This window comes from Triturus cristatus, unplaced genomic scaffold (assembly GCF_964204655.1).
Source record: "Triturus cristatus unplaced genomic scaffold, aTriCri1.1 SCAFFOLD_105, whole genome shotgun sequence".
Taxonomy (NCBI): domain Eukaryota; kingdom Metazoa; phylum Chordata; class Amphibia; order Caudata; family Salamandridae; genus Triturus; species Triturus cristatus.
In genome coordinates this window covers 2,171,978-2,196,080 of record NW_028187897.1, presented here as the reverse complement: position 1 = coordinate 2,196,080, position 24,103 = coordinate 2,171,978, and positions in this window count along the sequence as shown.

The window sequence follows — 24,103 nt, the reverse complement described above, 5'->3', positions numbered from 1 at the left end:
TAACACGGTAAGGTGAGCACAACAGGAATAGTAAGATCATGTGGAAAAAATTGTCAGTTCAAAAAACTAGTAAGGGGATATGTTTAGAAATATTTATTATATAAATATAGGCATTCAGGCATTTAATTTTGATATATATAATTAGATATTGGTTGTGCATTAGCAAAAACAAACATGTTCCGTTTATCAATGCAAACAGTTAACATTTTCTATTATTGCATTTGAATGCTGACTAGTATGTTTTTTATGTCTATTTGAATTCCAATCAGCATTTGCACTTTAAAAAACAGGTTTGTCAAAGCGCGTAGTCAGGTGATCAAGGCCGCTTGGACGGCCGAAACGCGTCTGGACATCGTGAATGGGAAATAAATAAAAATATTTTTGGTATCATAAGAGGTCTGCGCCCGTGATTCCCTAAAGGGAAAGAGTTACGAGTTTCTCCGATATATATATATATATATATATATATATATATATTCAGTGAAAAAACCATAGGTTTCACACACGTTATAGTTAGCTGGACATTTCACTCGTAAAAAACCAATGAAATTCCCCCGTTATAGTTAGTTAAGCTAACTATAACTCGCGCACCCGCAATCCACTGCTGATGACGTCACATATTACATCACTCATGACATGGTCAGTGACATCAATCATGACATCACTGATGACATCTCAAATGACATCACTGATGACATCATCCAGTGAATGTGTATTTTTCTGAAAATTAAATATGTTTTATATATGTATATCTCACAGACGATGGAAGAATAAATGGGTATATAAGTGTCTAAATGGATTATTTGTTTTTGAAAAATTGATTGTATAACTGACTGATTAAGTGTATCTTAGTGAATATATGGCTTACTGAGTAATGTTTAAATATGTAATTATCGGTATCAGTCTCTCACTTTGTGTATAAGTGGCTGCATGGGTTGGTGAGTGGCTATATGGGTGTTTATATAGGATATTAGGTGGTTTTTTGAGTATCAGTCTGAGTGTCTGCATGGTTCAGTGGGGGGTATTACATAGTGCATAGGTGCATGAATGAGTGACTCTCTGTTTGCATGTGTTGAAGACAGCATGTGTGCACGACTGTATGGGTGGATGAGTGTGTGTATGGGTGTGTTAGTGAGTGAATGACTGTCTCAATAGTGTCTTTATGAGTAACTACATATGTTTTAAACTAGTATATGTGACTATTGGTGTATATAAGTGAGTATATGTGAGAGTGAGAGATTGAAAGAGTTCCTGTATGAATAAGTATGTGTTTCTATAAGTGATTGTTTAAAAGACTAAGTATGTGTAAGTTTCCGTAGAAGTAAGTGTGGTGGTGTGTGTATAACTGTATATGCAAATAAATCTATGTTTGATTCTTTATTTTCATGAGTGAGTATGTGTGTCAGTAACTCTGTGGATGAGTGGCATTGTGTAGCAGGATGTATAGGTGTATGAGTACATATGATGAGTGAGTACATGTATGAGTGACTGTACAGGACTGTTCGTGAATGAGTGGATGTGTATGTGGATCTTAGAATTACTAAAGAGGTTGTTGTAACTGGTATTGGTATGTCCATTTTTTTGAAAATTTTAGTCTCTATATTTGAATGTGTGTTTCAAAGGTTATATTAGGGTGAGAGGAGGTCTGCCACTCTTTCACAAGGATGATGTCATCAGTGATGTCATTTGAGATGTCATGAGTGATGTCACTGACCATGTCATGAGTGATGTAATATGTGACGTCATCAGCAGTGGATTGCGGGTGCGCGAGTTATAGTTAGCTTAACTAACTATAACGGGGGAATTTCATTGTTTTTTTACGAGTGAAATGTCCAGCTAACTATAACGTGTGTGAAACCTATGTTTTTTTCACTGAATTTGCAAGGTTTTTTAAATGCTAATTCCTAACTATAACGTGTGTGAAACCGATGGTTTTTTCACTGAATTTGCAAGGTTTTTTAAATGCTAATTCCTAACTATAACGTGTGTGAAACCCATGGTTTTTTCACTGAATTTGCAATGTTTTTTAAATGCTAATTCCTAACTATAACGTGTGTGAAACCCATGTTTTTTTCAGTGAATTTGTATGGTTTTTTAAATGCTAATTCTTACCTATAACGTGTGTGAAACCCATGGTTTTTTAAGTGATTTTGTATGGTTTTTTCTATACAAATTCTTATATTAAACGTGTGATTTTTTTTTTTCTGCAAGGTTTTTTACATCTTTTTATTTTTACTTTATATTCTCTTTAAACACTATGCTTAAATTTTAAAAATTCTGCAATATATTATTTCTTCTCATTTTTTTTTACCAAACAGGTAAGATATATTAGTATAACATAGTGATTCTTTTTTTTTTTTTTTTTTTACGTGCGCGTACGGTAAGCTTACGGTAAGCGTACGTTTTGCGTAATGTACGTAATATTTCTACTCTTTTTGCGTATGGTTACGCAATTTACGTAGACGTGCGTACTGCGTACGCGGCGCGTAAGCGCATACGTTACACGCGTACGTTACGCGGAAGTGTTGGGGCGTGCCTGTTATGCGCATGCGCACGTGCGCGTGTCTTTTATATGCGCATGCGTACTTTTACCGTAAGCGCACCGTAAGCGCTCCGTAAGCGCTCCGTAAGCGTAACGTACGCGCACGGTGGGTCATGTGATCAAGAAACAAAACTTTTGATTGGTTTAAAGTACTTTCAGTTCTAGAACTCTCCTACACCACACCCATTCCCCTCATTTCTGCTTGTGATCCCTTAGGAGAAGGAGCTGAGTTGTCTTTGGGATACGATGGCAGACCAGCACTCCTCTTCTGAGAGTGAGGCTAGCAGCACCACCATCAGGCAGAGAAGGAGGAAACAGAAGAGCTCTTTTATATGGGAGTATTTTACGTTTCCTGAGGGCCAGAAAAAAGTAAATGCTGCTTTAGTGACTTGCAAGCTTTGCCAGCGTGTACTTTCTAGAGGTAATCCTAACAAGAAGTATTCCTTCGGGAATCACACTATGTTAAGACACCTTGAGGATGTACACCCTAGGACACATGCTCGACATACTGGAGGAAACCCTTCAGTAAGTCGACCAAGCACATCCACAGCAGCTCAGCCGAGTCCATCTTCGGCAGCTCAGCTGAGCCCTTCATCTGTGGGGGGAGATTCACCTTTTTCTGGTCCTCTGGAAACTAACCATCGATTTGCGAGGGTTACAATGCGGTGCTCAAATTGCCATGGTCTAATTGTTCGTGGGGAGACCAGTGTTCCCCTAATTAACAACAGAATAGACCAGCACATTTGTCCTACCAGCTAATATTCCCATTCTTCCTTTCTTCTGTCCCTGCATGAACACAATGGCTCTTTTAAGAGCCAACCTTACCTCTCAACTTTTTTTAAATTTTTTCTTAAAAACTTTTTTCTTTTTTTTTTACCGTACGCGTACGGTAAGCGTATTTTTTTTTTTTTTTTTTTTAAAAACACTAAAAAACAATTACCACATTACAAGGTCCTTGAGGGATTAATAACGAAATACTGAAAATCTGTTTGAGGAGAAGTGGAAAAAAGGGACCATCAAATTTCTGACTTACCTGACCCACCCAAAAATTTAATTATCAATTTAAATTTTATTGAAATTGCTTGAAAAAATGGTTTTATTTTTCGAAAATTTTCTTTCTCAATCTGAAAAAAAAGAAAAAAGTATTAATATTTAATAAAACATTTTATAATACAGTACACGTATTTACATATTTTCCAAAAACAATTTTTTGCCATTTTTTTGCTGTTTTCAGAATATATTGCATTTCACTATAAATCGTGAAAGCAATTGCATTCATCACTTAACAGCGGGCAAAAAAAACCTAACAATCTCAAAGTTTGTTTTAAAAAAGCCCAGAATCTCTTCTCACTTAAACATAACATTATAGAAATGCAAAATAGTCAAAAAAAATATCATCTAATAACAATAACTATTTCTAAAAAATACCGTCTGACAATTTTGTTACAGAAGCATAATCACAAAAATAATATATCTCAAATAACTCCACAATACATCTGGTTACCTTTCCTTTAGGCCAAATGATAATTTTAAAATTCTTTTTTGATTAAATTTCCAATGGTAATCCAATAAAATTCCAAAATTTAAATTGTACAGATGTTACCGATTCTCTCTAAAATTTTGGTTTCCGAAAGATTAATTAGGAATTAAATAAGTCCACAATACAATTGGTTACCTTTCCTTTAGGCCAAATGGTAATTTAAAAAATGTTTTTTGATTAAATTTCCAATGGTAATCCAATAAAATTTCAAAATTTAAATTGTACAGATGTTACCGATTCTCTCTAAAATTTTGGTTTCCGAAAGATTAATTAGGAATTAAATAAGTCCACAATACAATTGGTTACCTTTCCTTTAGGCCAAATGGTAATTTTAAAAATCTTTTTATCTGAAAATTCCAATGGTAATCCAATACATTTGGTAAAATTGTTTTGTACAGATGTTGCCAATTCTCTCTAAAATTTAGGTTTCAGGAAGATTAGATAGGAATTTGCTAAATCAAAAGGCAAACGTTGCTTAAAAACCAATTGACAATCATTACACATTGTCCAGCCTTTTTTACATTTTAGATAAACTGTGTAATGACCAGAAGTTACAGTTGGTCCATCATGGAAAATTATTGCAACTGTTACAAAAGTTTTTCCTGAAATTGATAATTGCTGTCCTGTAAACTTCTTTATTAAAGTATCCAATTTTGAACCATCAGCTCTACATCGTTGCATCATTAAAATTACATACTGTCCGTATTCCTTTAAAATTAACGTTGAAAACATGTCAGATTTACACTCACCGCATTCCATGCTATGATTAGCATCTTTAACTAATTTAGCAAAAGTGACTGTTTTACTCTCTGGCAATGTTAAATAAATAAACCTTTCAGAATCAACATTAGAGCCACATGTATTGAAACAGTTTTCACAACTATGTTCCCATTTATAAGAGAGACCAAACATATTTTCAATTTGTACCCCTTCTTCTTCCAGTACCTGAAGAAAATACATCAAGAATTCCTGTGCGTCTTGCTGTACATTTTGAGAAAACTGTGTACATCCTGAACATACATCTAAAAGTTTTCTAATTTCAGTAGCACTTTCTATTTTAGTTTTATCATTACTCAGCTTTTCAAAAAGGAGACTCAACTCAGAACAGAATCTTTTTCTCTGATTTACTATTATCTGCTCTTGCAAACTTTCAAGATAAAATACAACATTCAGCACTACATTAGCGTAGCAGTTGACACCAGAGCTATTTTCAAAATGACAACCAACAACCTCTTCAACATTTTCCTTTTTCTTTTTGCTTGCAATTACATCACTCTTCTTTTTTTCTCTCCTCTCTACATCCTCATTACAGATATTCTCAATTCTCCTTTTTCGAGAAACAACACGTTTTTCCAACACAGGATACTGACCTAAATGAGGAGCATAGGTTCTTCTTAATCTATTATACTCCTTTACACAATTTGCATCAGCACTAACTTTTGAGTCATCAAAGTCTATCATAAATAAACCAGATAATGTTTTCACTCGTGACAAAGCAACATAAGCCATACCTTCTTTGAACACAGTTGAACCAATGTTCACAAAAGCACAATCTACAGTCAATCCTTGAGACTTGTGAATAGTTACAGCATATGCTAGAGAAAACGGAAACTGCTTCCTACGTACATATAAGTCTTTCACAAGCATGAAACGAACTGTACAACGACAAATGTCTATAACTTCTTCTATCTGATCAAATTTTATTTTTAAACATTCAATTCCATCTTTTTTCTGGTAATTAATAAAACCCACAACTCTTCCCATAGCTCCATTCACTAAACCTTTTTCAACATCCAAATTTCTCCTTAAAAATACTCTACAGTTCATGCAAACATATAGATTTTTTTCTAATCCAGCAGTTTTGGAAATGTTCTTCTCTAGTGAATCCAATTTATTTTTCAGTTTGCCTGTTAATGTAATAGTAATTCTTTCATGCTGAATTTTGTCCACTGCTTCCAATTTCCTAATCTCTTCCTTTTCCAATTTCAAAAGTTCCTCATTGAATATTGAGCATTCACGTAGAGTTGGCATTAAGCAGATTACACTTTTCTTTTCTGCAATGTTCTTGTATATTTTCTCTGCAACTATTTCTTCCTTTGGGAATAAATTATGTAGCAACCGACTCTGTAATGCTTTCGTGCCAGCTTCAGTGAGTAGTCCAATTCTGATATCTTTCAGAATACTTCCATATTCTTCGTTTGCTTGCCTCATACTAGTAGTAAGTTCCTTGTACTCAAAGAAGGACCAAATATTTGCATTACCAATGCTTCCCAATGACTTCTTTGTGTCTTCATGTGTCACAGTATTAAACACTGGTTGTCCTTTAACTGGAGTAAGCTGTAGAAGATCCCCAAAAACTATGACATGTTTTCCACCAAATAACACGTCATAGTCTCTCCTTAGAATTTGCTGCATTCTTAAATGCACAAAGGCAAGCATTAAGTTTGATACCATGCTCACCTCATCAATAATGAGAACTTGCATCTTCTTCAATACTCTTGAAACTTCCAAGCATGCTTCTCCAGTTAGCTTGTGGTATTGTATTTTGTTCTCATGCTCCACTGGTAACATTAGCAAACGATGTAAGGTGATTCCTTTTATGTTATATGCTGCTAACCCAGCTGGAGCAGTAACCACACAAGACAAAGTTGAATCCGTTTTTTGCTGTAGGTAGCTTCTGATGACTTTTATTAAGAAACTTTTTCCAGTTCCAGCTTGTCCGCTTACATACATCCTGATTGGTTGAAATGATGTGCATGAGCACTCTTTTTTTTCATGTAGTAATCCGTGATCAATTTTGTTTCTGATCTCTTCATAAATTTGTTGCTGCTCTTCATTCAGTTGTCTTTCCAAATTTGGTAAGTCTATTAATTCTTCTTGAGCTTGATTCATAGCCGTTTCCACTTCAGTCATAGCTATTGCAGCTTCATTTTCTACGATCGGTTGTCCTAGGGGATCTTGACTGAGTGTTCCAGAACTTTGGCTGTCTTGAGAACTGTCTCTAGCTACTTCAGCTGCAATTGTAGTTTCCTGTTCAATTTCTTCATTTAACATTTGGACATAAGTTATGAAAGTACTGCATTCTATGCTGTCTTTGCAAGCATTAAAGGAATCTTCATAGCTTTGAAATTCTCCCAGTAGTTCGTCCTCTGAACGCCATGGTTTAAACAGCTGTAAAAGAGCCAAGTAGTAAAATTCCTTTTTGTCAGTAGTGTCGCAACTCAGCTTCCTGTGATTTATCAAACTTCCTTTTGTTTGCTTCACCAAACATCCTTCCTCACCAATGACTTTATATTTTCCATTGTTGATGTCTTCTGTGGCTTTCCGTGAATAAATGTAGTTCTGCAGCACTTCATAGAGACACATGTTCTCAAGATGATGACTTCTCTTTGGGTAATATGTGTCCAACATGTTTGATTTCAAAATATCTGTACTTTCTGGGTCATTCTCGGCCAAATATTCAATTTCTCCAACAGATTTCAGTACCCGATTTCTCATTGCTGCAAGGCCTAAACTTGCCCAAATTATTCTTCTTGATTTCGAGTAGAGACTTGCAGAAGATAACCTATCTGAACATTCGTAGGATCCAATTTCTCGATGCGATAACATCTTTAAACTGAAACTGTATAGCTTCTTACTGACAGTCTTCTCGTGAGAAATCTCTTCCCACATTTCTTTCAATTCAGTTTTTTCTGATTTAGTAATGTAAGACGTTACATATCGAGCAACGGCAATGGACTTGTCAGCTACATACTGTATATCCATGTTAGCATTCCACATCGATAAAATGACTGGGTTGTAGTCATTTATATTTTTTGATTCTTCTTTTCTTTTTAGGTTGTAGGTATTCTTAGGTGATTTTCTTGTAATAGTATGTCTCACAGCTGACATAAAACTGTTTACTCTTCCTTGTGAAAGAACAGGTCTAGGAAATCCAAATCGACATTTAGTGTAGAATTTATCTTTGCTCTTGTATTTCCGTCGACAGTATTTTCCACACCGATGACTTTGGAAACGTAAAACTTGCTCCTTTAACTTTTTCTCTTCTGTGCTTTTTGGTATAGCACATGTTGCATATTCTTCAATGAAAGATAACACTGCTTCATCAGTATCTGTTCCAAACTTTGGGGCATCCTTGATCCACAACAGCATATGAATATGAGGACCACCTCTTGCTTGGTACTCTTTTCTCCAAAAGAAATCCACAACTTCTCCAAGAGGTGGATTTTTTTTTATTGCAGATGAAGCACATCATGGCCTCAAATCTATGATTGAAATATCTGCAAACATTAACCGGATCCAATGAGCACAGTTCTCCTGCTGTCTTGTATTCGATGTTTTTAATGTTTGAATTTGCCTCTCGTAGAAAATCCAGTAAATCATCCCAAGCGTACTCGGCACAGCTTAGGGTAAGGAACCATGTTGGAGTTCCTAAATTCCATAACATGCATTTTAATTCACCATGGCGTCGGTACCAATATTCATTTGTCCCACGCTGACAAGCCATCAGATTGATCAGTTGTGTTTCCAAATGATCATCTCGGTGCTGCACTTTCTCCATAAAATCCTTAGCAGACACATTTTGTAAATGTACTCCACTTTTTAAAATGTGATTTACTGCATAAGATAATGCAGACAAGTCGCTTTCAAATAAAAGATGGAACAAATAAGGAATACTTTGTCGAAATCTTGGATCTTCTGCATATAGTCTTGTAGTCCGATACTCAGAAGCTGGAATCTGTTCTGGACGTTCATCGTATCGTCCTCCTTTTCCTGTAGGAAACTGCTGGGGAAAACATCGAGCTTCCAAGCTCTCCTCCCATACACTCACGGGAGTTCCTTTTGCTTTCTTCATCTGAAACAGATCAATAGTGTCTCCCATAACTTCTTTTGAATGAAGAGGATGTATGCTAAAATGTTCATAAATTTCTTCTTCCTTTGACTTGTCCACTTTTTCAATTTGTCCAGTTGGTGTTTCTGTGTCTTCTTGTAAATCTTCTTCTTCTTCTTCTATATAAATTGATTCATACCATTTGTTATTCCTTTTCAAATACAAATTTGCTCTTTGTACTTTCCGTACATCTACCAGCTCCTGCCAAATCTTCTTATTCTTTGTAGGTACACCATTAACCAGAATAACTAATGGTTCACTTTCCAAAGTATCTGCATCAATAGTTTCCATATTTTTTTTCAAATCCAAGGGCAAATACACCACTCTACCTTTTAAACCTCTCAGTAAATCTGAAGGAGGTAATTTACCAGTTTTGGGCTCCATACGTACTATGGTCTGGAACGGATGAACACATTGAATGAGTATAGACTCATATGTATTTAATTCAGAAAGTTCGGCAGGAATAGCATCCAATTCTAAATTATTATGTACAGCTCTGGTCGGCATTCTATTTTCTTCTAACTTATTATAACAGTATTTACAAATACGCTGATCTTCACCCAATTCAAAACAATTTTCAAGAAATATATATGTTGCAAAATCCTTCCACTTATAATTATCTTCATTTTCACTTTTTCTGTAGAGATCAACATTCCTGGTTTGTTTTCTATAATGAGTTCTGCGGCAACAAATACAAGTAATATTTGGTCTTTCATTAGAGATTATTGCAAATGTTGTCATTTGATCATCAAATTTCTTACTTACAGAGGGTTCTACATTCTCTTCCACATCTTCCTCAATAACTGTGTCATTACCTGCACTGTCTTGTTCTGGACCAAAGTAACTAAACTGAATTTCATCAGTAACCTTCTCTACATCTGATACCGATCCACGGAACAGAGCCCTATTCAATTCATCTAACTTTATTGCTGGACTTTTAGCAAAATACAATCGTCTCACAAACTTTCTCATTTCAGTATGATGAACAGCCAGCATCCTAAAATGATGAAAAACACTTTTACACACTTTTCTAGATAGACAAGCCAGAGAATGTCCCTGCAAACCAGTATTCTCTCTCACTCTGCATGGATCTAGACTTTGAAGCACCTTAATCTTCTGTTTAACACTTTTTTTACTATATTCTCTTAGAAACTCACGAAATTTATCAATAGATTCCTGACGCACAGTGCAAATACTACTACAATTCCAAGTATACACTGGGGCTTTAGGACGTCTCCCCATAACCTCATCCGCCATCACTTGTTCCTCATCTCTTGGAACCATTTTCTCCTTCTCCATTATACAACCATTTTTCACTTCATAAGCACGACCTCTGGTGTCAACTGCATGTAGCAAACTATTACTTTGAAGATAACTCTCTTCATTAAAAAAAGGTTCACTACTTGAACTATGCATCCATTCTCCTAAAAACACTTTACAAAAGTTTGTTCTTTTCACTAGTCTTTTCCTTTTGCTTTGTGATTTCAGTACATTGACCATTTTATCTAATGTACGCATCCTGTTCAAAATTAAAATGAATAGTTTCCTTTTTAATTCTAAAGCCTTTACTACAATGGCTTCAATTTCTTTTTTTCTCTTATAAAATTTTGTTTTTTTCTTATATTTCTTCACATCCTTTATCAAATTGGACATAACTCTTCTCTGAAACATTTTTCTACGAATCTCTTTAAACGCTGTTTTTCTTTTTAAGTTAATCTTTATTGTTTCTGAAGGTATATTTGCATTAACTAAATGCTCAATTTTTTCCTGTTGTTTTCTATTTAAAACATTATTTCCAGTACAGACATTTTGTACATTTTTCCTTTTTTTGAAGATATTTTTAAAAAAATCTTTTGTCTACTTACCAGAAGACTTTCTCTTTTTCCCAACATGAGCATCTCCAACTAACTTAGGTCCTCCAGTTGTCTTCAAATATAGATTTTTTTTGTGGTTTTTCCTTAGTCTGGATTTTGTAGGCATCTTAAATTTTGTTCACTGCTCTTCAGCAATACCTGAAAAAAACTAAAAAAAAATTCCTTTATTTTATTTAAATATATTACTATATTTATTATGATCTTTTCAAATCTTAAAATACTATGTACCCCTTTCCTACAAGTGAAAATCACAATAAAACCATCACAAATTAAATATCTAAAAACAATTCCTGTGTGCACACAGAGTCATGGTTTGATATTAGGCAGAAAACGAAATTTCTTTGCCAATTTGAAAGCACACTTACTACTCTTTTTTTGGCAAGTGATAAGTACTTTTACAGTCTGACACATTTTCAATCCACTTTTCAGATTCTGAAAACAGCACATGTCCAAACAGGTTTTTGAGACCAGGAACATGTGTAACCTGGGTGAATGACTACACTCCAGCAAGGGCAACCAGCCTTAGTGATGCTGGATGTATTTGCATTACTCACTGCAACCTCAAACCCCACTCAGTTGTGAATACTATGCATGATTCTACAGGGTAAGCAGCTTGGTGTGTGCTAAGAGTCTGCTTCTGCAGAAAAATAGCTGCCCCTTTCCTACTAATGCAAATCTAAAATTACCAGAGTAATACGCAATCAATCTCTGTCAACAATTCCTCTTTGCACACAGAGTCATGGTTAGAAATTAGGCAGAAAACGAAATTTCTTTGCCAATTTGAAAGCACACTTACTACTCTTTTTTTGGCAAGTGATAAGTACTTTTACAGTCTGACACATTTTCAATCCACTTTTCAGATTCTGAAAAAAGCACATGTCCAAATAGCTTTTTGAAACCAGGAACATGTGTAACCTGGGTGAATGACTACACTCCAGCAAGGGCAACCAGCCTTAGTGATGCTGAATGTATGTGCATTACTCCCTGCAACCTCAAACCCCACTCGGTTGTGAATACTATGCATGATTCTACAGGATAAGCAGCTGGGTGTGTGCTAAGAGTCTGCTTCTGCAGAAAAATAGCTGCCCCTTTCCTACTAATGCAAATCTAAAATTACCAGAGTAATACGCAATAAATCTCTGTCAACAATTCCTCTTTGCACACAGAGTCATGGTTTGATATTAGGCAGAAAACGAAATTTCTTTGCCAATTTGAAAGCACACTTACTACTCTTTTTTTGGCAAGTGATAAGTACTTTTACAGTCTGACACATTTTCAATCCACTTTTCAGATTCTGAAAACAGCACATGTCCAAACAGGTTTCTGAGACCAGGAACATGTGTAACCTGGGTGAATGACTACACTGCAGCAAGGGCAACCAGCCTTAGTGATGCTGAATGTATTTGCATTACTCACTGCAACCTCAAACCCCACTCGGTTGTGAATACTATGCATGATTCTACAGGGTAAGCAGCTTGGTTTGTGCTAAGACTCTGCTTCTGCAGAAAAATAGCTGCCCCTTTCCTACTAATGCAAATCTAAAATTACCAGAGTAATACGCAATAAATCTCTGTCAACAATTCCTCTTTGCACACAGAGTCATGGTTAGAAATTAGGCAGAAAACGAAATTTCTTTGCCAATTTGAAAGCACACTTACTACTCTTTTTTTGGCAAGTGATAAGTACTTTTACTGTCTGACACATTTTCAATCCACTTTTCAGAATCTGAAAACAGCACATGTCCAAACAGGTTTTTGAGACCAGGAACATGTATAACCTGGGTGAATGACTACACTGCAGCAAGGGCAACCAGCCTTAGTGATGCTGAATGTATTTGCATTACTCACTGCAACCTCAAACCCCACTCGGTTGTGAATACTATGCATGATTCTACAGGGTAAGCAGCTTGGTGTGTGCTAAGATTCTGTTTCTGCAGAAAAATAGCTGCCCCTTTCCTACTAATGCAAATCTAAAATTACCAGAGTAATACGCAATAAATCTCTGTCAACAATTCCTCTTTGCACACAGAGTCATGGTTAGAAATTAGGCAGAAAACGAAATTTCTTTGCCAATTTGAAAGCACACTTACTACTCATTTTTTGGCAAGTGATAAGTACTTTTACAGTCTGACACATTTTCAATCCACTTTTCAGAATCTGAAAACAGCACATGTCCAAACAGGTTTTTGAGACCAGGAACATGTGTAACCTGGGTGAATGACTACACTGCAGCAAGGGCAACCAGCATTAGTGATGCTGAATGCATTTGCATTACTCACTGCAACCTCAAACCCCACTCGGTTGTGAATAGTATGCATGATTCTACAGGGTAAGCAGCTTGGTGTGTGCTAAGAGTCTGCTTCTGCAGAAAAATAGCTGCCCCTTTCCTACTAATGCAAATCTAAAATTACCAGAGTAATACGCAATAAATCTCTGTCAACAATTCCTCTTTGCACACAGAGTCATGGTTAGAAATTAGGCAGAAAACGAAATTTCTTTGCCAATTTGAAAGCACACTTACTACTCATTTTTTGGCAAGTGATAAGTACTTTTACAGTCTGACACATTTTCAATCCACTTTTCAGATTCTGAAAAAAGCACATGTCCAAACAGGTTTTTGAGACCAGGAACATGTGTAACCTGGGTGAATGACTACACTCCAGCAAGGGCAACCAGCCTTAGTCATGCTGAATGTATTTGCATTACTCACTGCAACCTCAAACCCCACTCGGTTGTGAATAGTATGCATGATTCTACAGGGTAAGCAGCTGGGTGTGTGCTAAGAGTCTGCTTCTGCAGAAAAATAGCTGCCCCTTTCCTACTAATTCAAATGTAAAATTACCAGAGTAATACGCAATAAATCTCTGTCAACAATTCCTCTTTGCACACAGAGTCATGGTTTGATATTAGGCAGAAAACGAAATTTCTTTGCCAATTTGAAAGCACACTTACTACTCTTTTTTTGGCAAGTGATAAGTACTTTTACAGTCTGACACATTTTCAATCCACTTTTCAGATTCTGAAAAAAGCACATGTCCAAACAGCTTTTTGAGTCCAGGAACATGTGTAACCTGGGTGAATGACTTCACTCCAGCAAAGGCAACCAGCCTTAGTGATGCTGAATGTATTTGCATTACTCACTGCAACCTCAAACCCCACTCGGTTGTGAATACTATGCATGATTCTACAGGGTAAGCAGCTGGGTGTGTGCTACGAGTCTGCTTCTGCAGAAAAATAGCTGCCCCTTTCCTACTAATGCAAATCTAAACTTACCAGAGTAATACGCAATAAATCTCTGTCAACAATTCCTCTTTGCACACAGAGTCATGGTTTGATATTAGGCAGAAAACGAAATTTCTTTGCCAATTTGAAAGCACACTTACTACTCTTTTTTTGGCAAGTGATAAGTACTTTTACAGTCTGACACATTTTCAATCCACTTTTCAGAATCTGAAAACAGCACATGTCCAAACAGCTTTTTGAGACCAGGAACATGTGTAACCTGGGTGAATGACCACACTCCAGCAAGGGCAACCAGCCTTAGTGATGTTGAATGTATTTGCATTACTCACTGCAACCTCAAACCCCACTCGGTTGTGAATACTATGCATGATTCTACAGGGTAAGCAGCTGGGTGTGTGCTAAGAGTCTGCTTCTGCAGAAAAATAGCTGCCCCTTTCCTACTAATGCAAATCTAAAATTACCAGAGTAATACGCAATAAATCTCTGTCAACAATTCCTCTTTGCACACAGAGTCATGGTTTGATATTAGGCAGAAAACGAAATTTCTTTGCCAATTTGAAAGCACACTTACTACTCTTTTTTTGGCAAGTGATAAGTACTTTTACAGTCTGACACATTTTCAATCCACTTTTCAGAATCTGAAAACAGCACATGTCCAAACAGCTTTTTGAGACCAGGAACATGTGTAACCTGGGTGAATGACCACACTCCAGCAAGGGCAACCAGCCTTAGTGATGTTGAATGTATTTGCATTACTCACTGCAACCTCAAACCCCACTCGGTTGTGAATATTATGCATGATTCTACAGGGTAAGCAGCTGGGTGTGTGCTAAGAGTCTGCTTCTGCAGAAAAATAGCTGTTCCTTTCCTACTAATGCAAATCTAAAATTACCAGAGTAATACGCAATAAATCTCTGTCAACAATTCCTCTTTGCACACAGTGTCATGGTTAGAAATTAGGCAGAAAACGAAATTTCTTTGCCAATTTGAAAGCACACTTACTACTCTTTTTTTGGCAAGTGATAAGTACTTTTACTGTCTGACACATTTTCAATCCACTTTTCAGAATCTGAAAACAGCACATGTCCAAATGGCTTTTTGAGACCAGGAACATGTGTAACCTGGGTGAATGACTACACTCCAGCAAGGGCAACCAGCCTTAGTGATGTTGAATGTATTTGCATTACTCACTGCAACCTCAAACCCCATTCGGTTGTGAATACTATGCATGATTCTACAGGGTAAGCAGCTGGGTGTGTGCAAAGAGTCTGCTTCTGCAGAAAAATAGCTGCCCCTTTCCTACTAATGCAAATCTAAAATTACCAGAGTAATACGCAATAAATCTCTGACAACAATTCCTCTTTGCACACAGAGTCATCTTCTGATTCTATGCAGAAAACAGTATTCCTCATTTATACCAGTACACCTTAATGTATGGTGAAAACATAGTCCATAATATTTTACATGTTCCTTACATTTAAATTTCTCCCAAAACACAAAATGATAAACACAACTTCAACAAAAGGAATTCCAATTCTATTATTCATTTCTTAATTTACCACATACATCCCCTCTCAAACTCATAACTCACCTTTAAAATTAGTTAGTTGTGAAAGAAATGTGGCACTCAAACAGCAGATTATCAGAGCCAGGATCTCTGTTCTGTACACCTCTCTCCTCTCAGCAGAACCAGATAATGGCAATGTTTCCCTCTCTTTTTCCACACATATACATGTTAATTTCAAATCTCAGTGCTTCCCCCTTTTTTTCAAATGTAATCACACATTTCTATTGGTTGAAAACCAACCCTTTTCCAAAAGTACCCTTCCCCCAACTTGACTTCTGCCTAGTACCCTTCCCCCAACTTGACTTCTGCCTGCTACCATAGCAACAGCTCATGGAACACTGCTGTGTGGAGTCAGGTCAGAAGTTCAGCAGACAATGTTTCATTTTCAAAGTGCAAGAGTGCTTGACTTTTCAAACCTAACATCAAATCCATAGTAATGTTCTTTGGTAACACATTTTTCTGTACCAATACAAAACATGCGTCTATAAATTTACACATACAGCCTAGTTTTTAGTGTAGAATGGTGTGAAACAGCCAATGAGTTCTTTTTATTTAAAAAAAATATGTATGCCTCCATTTCCAAACTGTCTTTCATTTCTTTTTCCCATTCTACTGAAATACACCTCCTGAGTGCATCCAGTTCTCCTTTGAAGATGTTCACAGTGTGGATTGTAGGGCTCAGCTATGTCTTCTGGAGTGAAAAGTATGCAGAGAAAACAGGTATGGTGAGAGACCTTGCTTTGCCAAATGTAGACATTAAATGGATTGGTCAGAGAGGGTTAAAGTGGCACCAATTGATGCCATTGGTGAAATCCTTCATGCAAATCCAACACCCTGACCTCATAATAGTGCACTGTGGTGGCAATGACCTAGGCACTTTGACTGGGGTAGGTCTGGAAATGCTTATGAAGGAGACCTTTACACAACTGTTTTCACTTTTCCCTAAAACTGCATTTGCGTATTCTAACATATGCCAAAGGCAAAAATGGAACTGGTCCAATCATTTTTGTCCACAGATTGACAAAGCAAGAAAGCACGTCAACAAATCTGTTTCTGCTTTCCTCCGAGACTATGGTATGGGTTCCATTTACCACAACAACTTGCGTTACAACATGCAAGACATTTATAGAGGAGATGGTGTACACTTCACTGATGAAGGGAACAGAGTCTTCCTCTTGAACCTTAGACTCTGCATCGGTACTTACTTGTAGGTACCACTAAAAAATCACTTCATAAACACAACAGCTCTTTTTAGAGCCCCCTCATATCTAAACACTTAAATCTGAATTTTATTTCTTTTTTTATTTTTTTTTCTACCGTACGCGTACGGTAAGCGTACCCCGCGATTTTTTTTTTAAATTAATAAATGTTTTTTTCGTACTTTTGTGTCCTTCTTTGACCCCCTTTCAAATGTTAGGGAGTCTGTAACTCTCTTCCTTGCCCCCTTTTCACGTTATCTCCCTTTTTTTTCTGTGTGAAACACACGAAATGGCGGCCGACACTTCCTGATTTCGTCCGATTCGAATGTTTACAGTCATGTGACAACCAATCAGATTTGAGCTCGCGCACGGCACCGTACGCGTACGGTAAGCTTACCGTAAGCGCACGGAGCGCGCTTACAGATATATATATTGATTTAAATGCTATTTTCTCAGGAACTACTGAACAGATTTACACCAGACCTACAAAAGGCACATCCTTGACCTGCGGACTACCTCTCTGCCAAATTACAAGTAATTCTGTTCAGGTGTTCGGGCTGTAGCTGTGTCTAAAAGTCCTATGGAAAAATGCATGGGGAAAACGCGTTTTGGGACCCCCCTTTTTTCTCAGCCCCCGCTTGACGAATCACCCCGAGAATTTCAGGGTAGGAGCGGAGCGTAGCGCCCCATTAGTTTTGAAAATTTCGCGAGGATTCGTCAACCGGTGCCAAAGTTATTCAAAATAGAATTTTGAGATTTCCTATGGAAACACGGTCCTAACTATAACTACCTACTGGCGACCGCCAGTAGGTAATATATATATATATATATATACACACACATACACATACATACCTACTGGCAGTCAGTAGGAAGTTCTAGTTAGGACCATGTTTCCATAGGAAAAGCGTTTTTACTTTTGCCCATATCTTTGGCACCATTTAACAAATCTTCATAAAATTTTCCAAAAGAAAGTGCCCTAGTTAATCTAGTTGTGCATTCAAAGGTTTGGGGTGATCCGTCAAGCAGGGGCTAAGAAAAACGGAACAACAATGACCCTGCACCTCAGATAAGTCAGTTCTCTCTAGTATAAATGTCCTAATACATCATATTTAGGCAAAACAATGCAGTCCAGAGCAAACAAAGATGACCTTGCACCCCTAAAAAACATGTATTCTCTAGTGTAAAGGTCCTAGTACATCATATTTAGGAAAATTAGAACAATATATTGAATAAATAACTTCCTAGATGAAAATGAGACAGATGGTCGTGTTACTTGATTGTAGTAAATTTCTTTTATTGAAAAGCACTTAATTCTTTAAGAAGCACCACACAATTGCTTGCCAACGCGTTTCATCCCTCACGAGACTTCTTCAGGGATAAAATCAATTACAAAACACTATTTACAATATGAACACAATACACCATTGAGGGGTCAAAAAAGTGTGTTTCCCATGTTAATTCTCATAGGGGCATATTATCAAGAACGTGTGATAATCATCGCAAAAGTTACTTAACGCAACTCCCAACATCGCAGTCTCTCGCAGGAATTTTACGCTGTGTTAACCAGGCATTCACAACACGGCGGTTCCATGCGATAGTCACCTGAAAACGCGTCAACTGACCTTGATAAAATCAATGCCACGCCGCAAAAATGCTAAACGCGAACGCAAAAAAGCTGCGATGGGCCAATCGCGATACAAAAATCTGCAAAAACCAGCTACAGGCCTGCAATTCACACACGTCGGGTGGGAACCATCACCATAAAAGTAGAAAAAAACTGACAAACAAATGCCAAACAACAGCCAAGCTCAATGGATGTTGCCGGAGCAAGTACGAAGGAGAACCAGAGCCCCACAAGCAACCCAGACGACTAGCCTGGGCCCTCGGGGTCAGGGAAGGGCAAGGACAAGAAGAGTAGGAAGAAGCGCTTCAGTCCACAGGAGAACAGGATCCTAATAACGGAGGTGGTCGAACACCATCAACAACTGTTCGTCACCTCCACTGTGTCATTGGCGACAAAAAAGGGACTATGGCAGGCCATCATGGACAAGGTGAATGCAGTTGGAGTGCTGAAGAGGACAATGGACGAGGTCAAGAGGCTTTGGAATGACGTCAAGCGCAAAACCAAGCTGAAACTCGCCAACAGCCGGAAGGCAGCAATGCAGACTGGAGGTGACAGTCCTGCGCCACAGGAGGAGCTGGATGACATGGAGGAATTGGTGTCCACAGTCATCAGTGGGGAGACGGTGGCAGGAGTTGGGGGACAGGACACTGCTCAACAGGACCAGACACAACAGCACCAGGGGGAGCAACGACCAGGGACTGGGTGGACGGGAGGAGATTGGCACAATGGCACACATGCACAAGTAAGTAGGGCACAGCTGTGGACAAATCATGTCCCAGACACAAACTCCCACAAAGAGAACTATGTGCCCAAGTATGCAACATCTCAGGACTGTATGAGCACAGAAGTCAGAGGCACACCGCATGTAAGGGATAAGGGGCAGCCAAATCAGAGCTGCAGGGGCAACTTTCCCAAAATGCGGCACACACACATCATGTGCACAGCACATCAACCTTGACAACGAAGTGGCACAAACCACAACACGTTCACCACAGAACAGAGGACACAACTGGTGCTGACTGGATGTAGACACTGGCCAATCACAAGTGGCATTGCAGGGAAATGTTAGTTGAAAATGTACAAGTGCAAACACACAGCCGTGATGTTGTCGGAATGTCCACTGTCCCGCAACAAATGGGCACCTCCCCGAAACAGCCACAATGTACACAGTCGTGCAGTCTGTATGTAAACATGTACAATGCGACAACACACATGTGAACACATTGTTAAACTGCATCTCCCCTTCATATTGCAGAGGGACAATCACCACCTCCTGCAGAGCAGTCCCAACCTCTCTTCTCTGATGACGAAGAGGACCACGACACCTTTGACTCCGACGCCCTCCAAGAGTTCATTGACAGTCTCAGCAGCACACCTTCAGGAGCAGGGCAGGCCAGCTGCAAAGAGGAGAACCCACCCCTTGCATAGACCACACTGCAGACAGCACCCACCACCATGGCTGCCTCCCAGGACCCCCACGAAGAACACATGGCCTTCCAACACCGTGTGTTAGGATGCCAGGAGCAGCTGGCTGAACAGGTGCGGGTGGGCTTCAACCGCATGGCAGACAATCTAGATGCCATACGTGGGTGTCTAAGTTCCATCAGGGACAACTCACAGTCCCTAAAGGACACCCACAGTCCGCTCCATGCTCTCCAACAAACCATGGCTGACATCGCTAGAGGCCTGACTGTGAGACAAGAACAGCTGTCTAGTCAGAGTAGCTCCAGCGAGCTCGCACAGGAGTCGGGACTCATGCGGAGGCTCATGGAGAACATGGAGTGGGCCAATGCAGAAAGAGCGGCTGACACGGCTGCACACTGGCGAGAGGTAGCTGGGTTCCCCAATGACCTCAAAACCATCCTCATGGCATTGCTTCCACAAGGCCTGGCGCAGATGCATGTTGCTACTACCACTACATCCACATCTCTGCCCCCTGAAGTGTCAGTGCCACACAGTGCGCCAGACATTCCACCTGCGGCCCCTGAGGTGTCACTGCCACACAGTGCTGGAGCGAGGCCAGCACCACCCACACGTGAGGCACATGAGACAGCAGAGGAAGAAGATGCGGATGAATCTGGCTTCGTGTTAAGAAGGGCGCAGTAGCATTCATCTCCGCCTCATGGCCAGCTTCAGCTTAGTTCTGCCCTCTGCATCATCACCTTCCACTGTCCCCCGATAAACTCTGCGACACTCACCTTGGACCTCCACATGGACTGCCATATTCTGTTTGATCGCTAATGACCCAGCTATCAGGCTGCGGACTGAACTCTTCCACTTCCTTTGTACCTGTCATTCCCTGAATGACTCTGGCTGGCCCTCCACGGGCAAACATTTGAAACTGTGGTTTGCATGGCCCTGTACTGCTCCAGATGCAACACCCCACTGAATGTGCATTAAACATTCCGAATCACACAGATGTGTCGTCTTTATGGTCTTTCAAGTGTGGTAATATGGATGAATGTGGGGTCAGTGAATTCCTCTTACGTCCATGTGGCTCATGTCGTTGGACTTGGGTCACAGGGTGACACATTGGCGATTGTCGTCCGTGTGGCGCTGACGCAACAGCGACAAACACATTTGTAACTCCCTTGTCCAGCCCCGTACGGAACCACGCACAGAGCCCCGGGGTTATTGTTCAAACCCTTATGCTGTACTGGCATACGCCAGGCCAGCCCACTACGCTTATGCTCCAGGGGGGGACAACAACGCCACATGTGCCCGGACTCCCCTGTAGTGATCTGCTGCTCACAGGTCTAGTTTTCAACATGCCACGGCCACTCCCTCACGGCTGGTTTACACACATCCAGCACACGCATCACCTCGCATGTGACCCTGCCAATAAAACGGGCTTGGCGCATGTGCACGATGCCATTTCCAACCTCCCCCGGGATGTATCCGTGTGGTGTGCATGTAGGCATGGGGGCCAGGGCCCTGCGACATCACATTCCGCAGGCCCGGAGAGGACATGATGGCGTCCGCACCACGATACCCAATCATAGAGGGTCCATGACTAGCGGGGCACAGACTTGGTGGCACCAGATACACTGTGGCCGGCACAGGCACACTGCCACAGGACGGTGACTTTCGGTGCACTGAAGTAGGGGCACCTTAAGTGCTGAGCGGGTGTGCAGCCTGTGATGATGCCCCGTCCCGGCGGTCAGGACGGCTCAGGTTTTGTGTGCCCTGCTGGACCGCAGTGTAGGCCTGAGCCAGCGGGCAGCACGGGCCTACCACCATGCATCACAGAGTTAGTGGCACCTATGAGGCTGAGCAGGTGTGCAGCCTGCAAGGATGCCGGGTGCACTGGGATGTCCTCTGCCATGGAGCAATGAAGACCAAGCACCAAATGTGACACCTGGTGGCCTGTGGAGTGGGGTTGCATGATATGGAGGGTGCCATGCCTGCGGGCCCCAGGCTTGTGGCTTGCAGCGGCACGTGGTGGACCCTCTTTTCTACATGCCAGTGGCAGAAGGTGAGCAGTGCGGCCTGCATGGGCAGGGGCGGGCATGCACCGCTGGGCGGCAGAGGGGCTGGGGTGCATCTGCCTGGGTGCGCAGGGGTGGACAGGCGATGGTGTCGTGTGCAATTGCATGTACTTTGCCATTTCAGGTATCTGAACTCTGTTTCAGATGACGGGTCTCTCTCAAATGTGGGACCTGGTGGACTGCACGTGGTTGGAGACACACCGGTGGCAGCAGGTGAGCAGTGTGGCCTGGGTGCGCAGTGTAGGTACTCTCTCTCCCTGTCCCTCTCTTCTTTTCTCTGTCTCTCTCTCCCCCTCTTTGTCCGTCTATCTCTCTCCCCCTCTTTGTCCGTCTATCTCTCTCCACCTCACTGTCCGTCTATCTCTCTCTCCCCCTCTCTGTCCGTCTATCTCTTGCTCCCCCTCTCTGTCCGTCTTTCTCTCGCTCCCCCTCTCTGTCCGTCTATCTCTCTCTTTCTATCTTTCTCACTCTCTCCTTCGCTCTCTCTCTGTCCCTTGATGTGCGCAGGACACACCTTCTCATCATGGTTTTTGTCTTGCAGGCTGTGACCTACGGATTGTCCCGAGGGGAGCCGAGATGTGTCTTCATTTCTGTTCTGTGTTTATTTTAATATATTTTTATTTGTTGCTTAGATGGTGAATGTGTGATGCTCATTTTTGTGATGGCACATGCATGTCACCAGATGTGATTGTGCCACATCATGCGGGTTATTTGGTATATGGTTCCATGTGGTTGATGTGACATATCTTTGTCAGGGGATGGGTGGGCGGTGCCCTGAGTGGGGTCTGGGAGGGGGGGTCCTGGGGTGATGGCAGTGGGTGTTGATGCCCTCTTGGGGCTCTGGGATGCATGTTCTGTGGCTCGATGGCATCTGCTGTTCTTAAGCTGTGGCTCTGGGCTAGGCTCCCTTTTGTGGTGCAGGTTGTAGTCTGACTTTGCACCAGGTCGGAGCAGGTGTTGGTTTCCTGGTGCTAACGCGCCTTATCGCATGTTTTGTGATCTTATCGCCGATGTTACTGGTCGTTGAGAATGTTGTGGAGTGGTGTTGTCACGGCTTTTTGTTTGGGAACGCCTACTCTGCATCTCATTAGAGATAGTTGCCGGGGTCATCCTTGGCGATGTTTTTTGCGGCTGCTATTGCCGGAAAAGCGGTGATATGGGCTGTTTGCACCAGGTTGTGAATGGGGTGGCAAATTATCGCAAATTTGGCTGCGTTAAGGTGCCGATAACTCGGCAATAGCTCCTTGAGAATATGGCCCATAGAGTCTTTAGCCATGCCTGCAGCACAAACCACTGGACGGACTTACTCTTACTACCTAATTTGGCAGAAAGGTAGCTTTTGGCTCACAGATTACGGTGGTGTCATGTAAATACATTCAGAAGTTTGTCAGAAATTAAAGGAAATTCAAATTTGTATGTCTACCACAGCAGAGCCTTCGAGAATAATGACAAAATCTTGCAGAGATCTGAAGAACTCTGATTGGCTGCCAACACTTCCACCAGGAAGTTTTGACAGCCATCTTGAGACTCAATTTCAGCCTAGTCCCAAAACCAAATGCAAAAAAAAAGGAGAGGCAGGGTAGGTTTGGGTAGGAATACCCTAACCCCTCCTCCCCCAGTCTTAGTCCTGGGATCCCAGAGGACACTGCCAGGGCAAAAGCATTTTTTTTAAATCACAGTGAAATTTGTGAATATTCATGAATATTGCCTTAAAAAAGAAAACAAGCATGGTCTCATCCGCTTCTTTCTATTGTCACCTCCTGTTGGACCAGGTCCCAGGGGCATGCTGAGATTTGTTAAAAATGGAGGGGGCGTGTGGGATCCCCATACAAGGGCATATTTATGCCCAGGGACCACCACCTCCCTGGATTTTTTGTAAATTATAATTGGGGGCCTCACGGACCGCCTGGGCCCCAAGGACCACCACCTCCCATGGGCGATAATTAAAAAAAAGATAGGAGGCTGCGCGGTACCGGGGACCACCACCTCCCCAGGGCTGGCCCTTGTACAAAAAAGGAAGGGACCCTCCTTCTGGTACCAATCATGGCCCTGGGGACCGCCACCCCCAGTGCCAGCACCTACTATGTCCCACGTTCCCACCCCCAGCACATAGCTGTTTGCTTTTGCTTGATG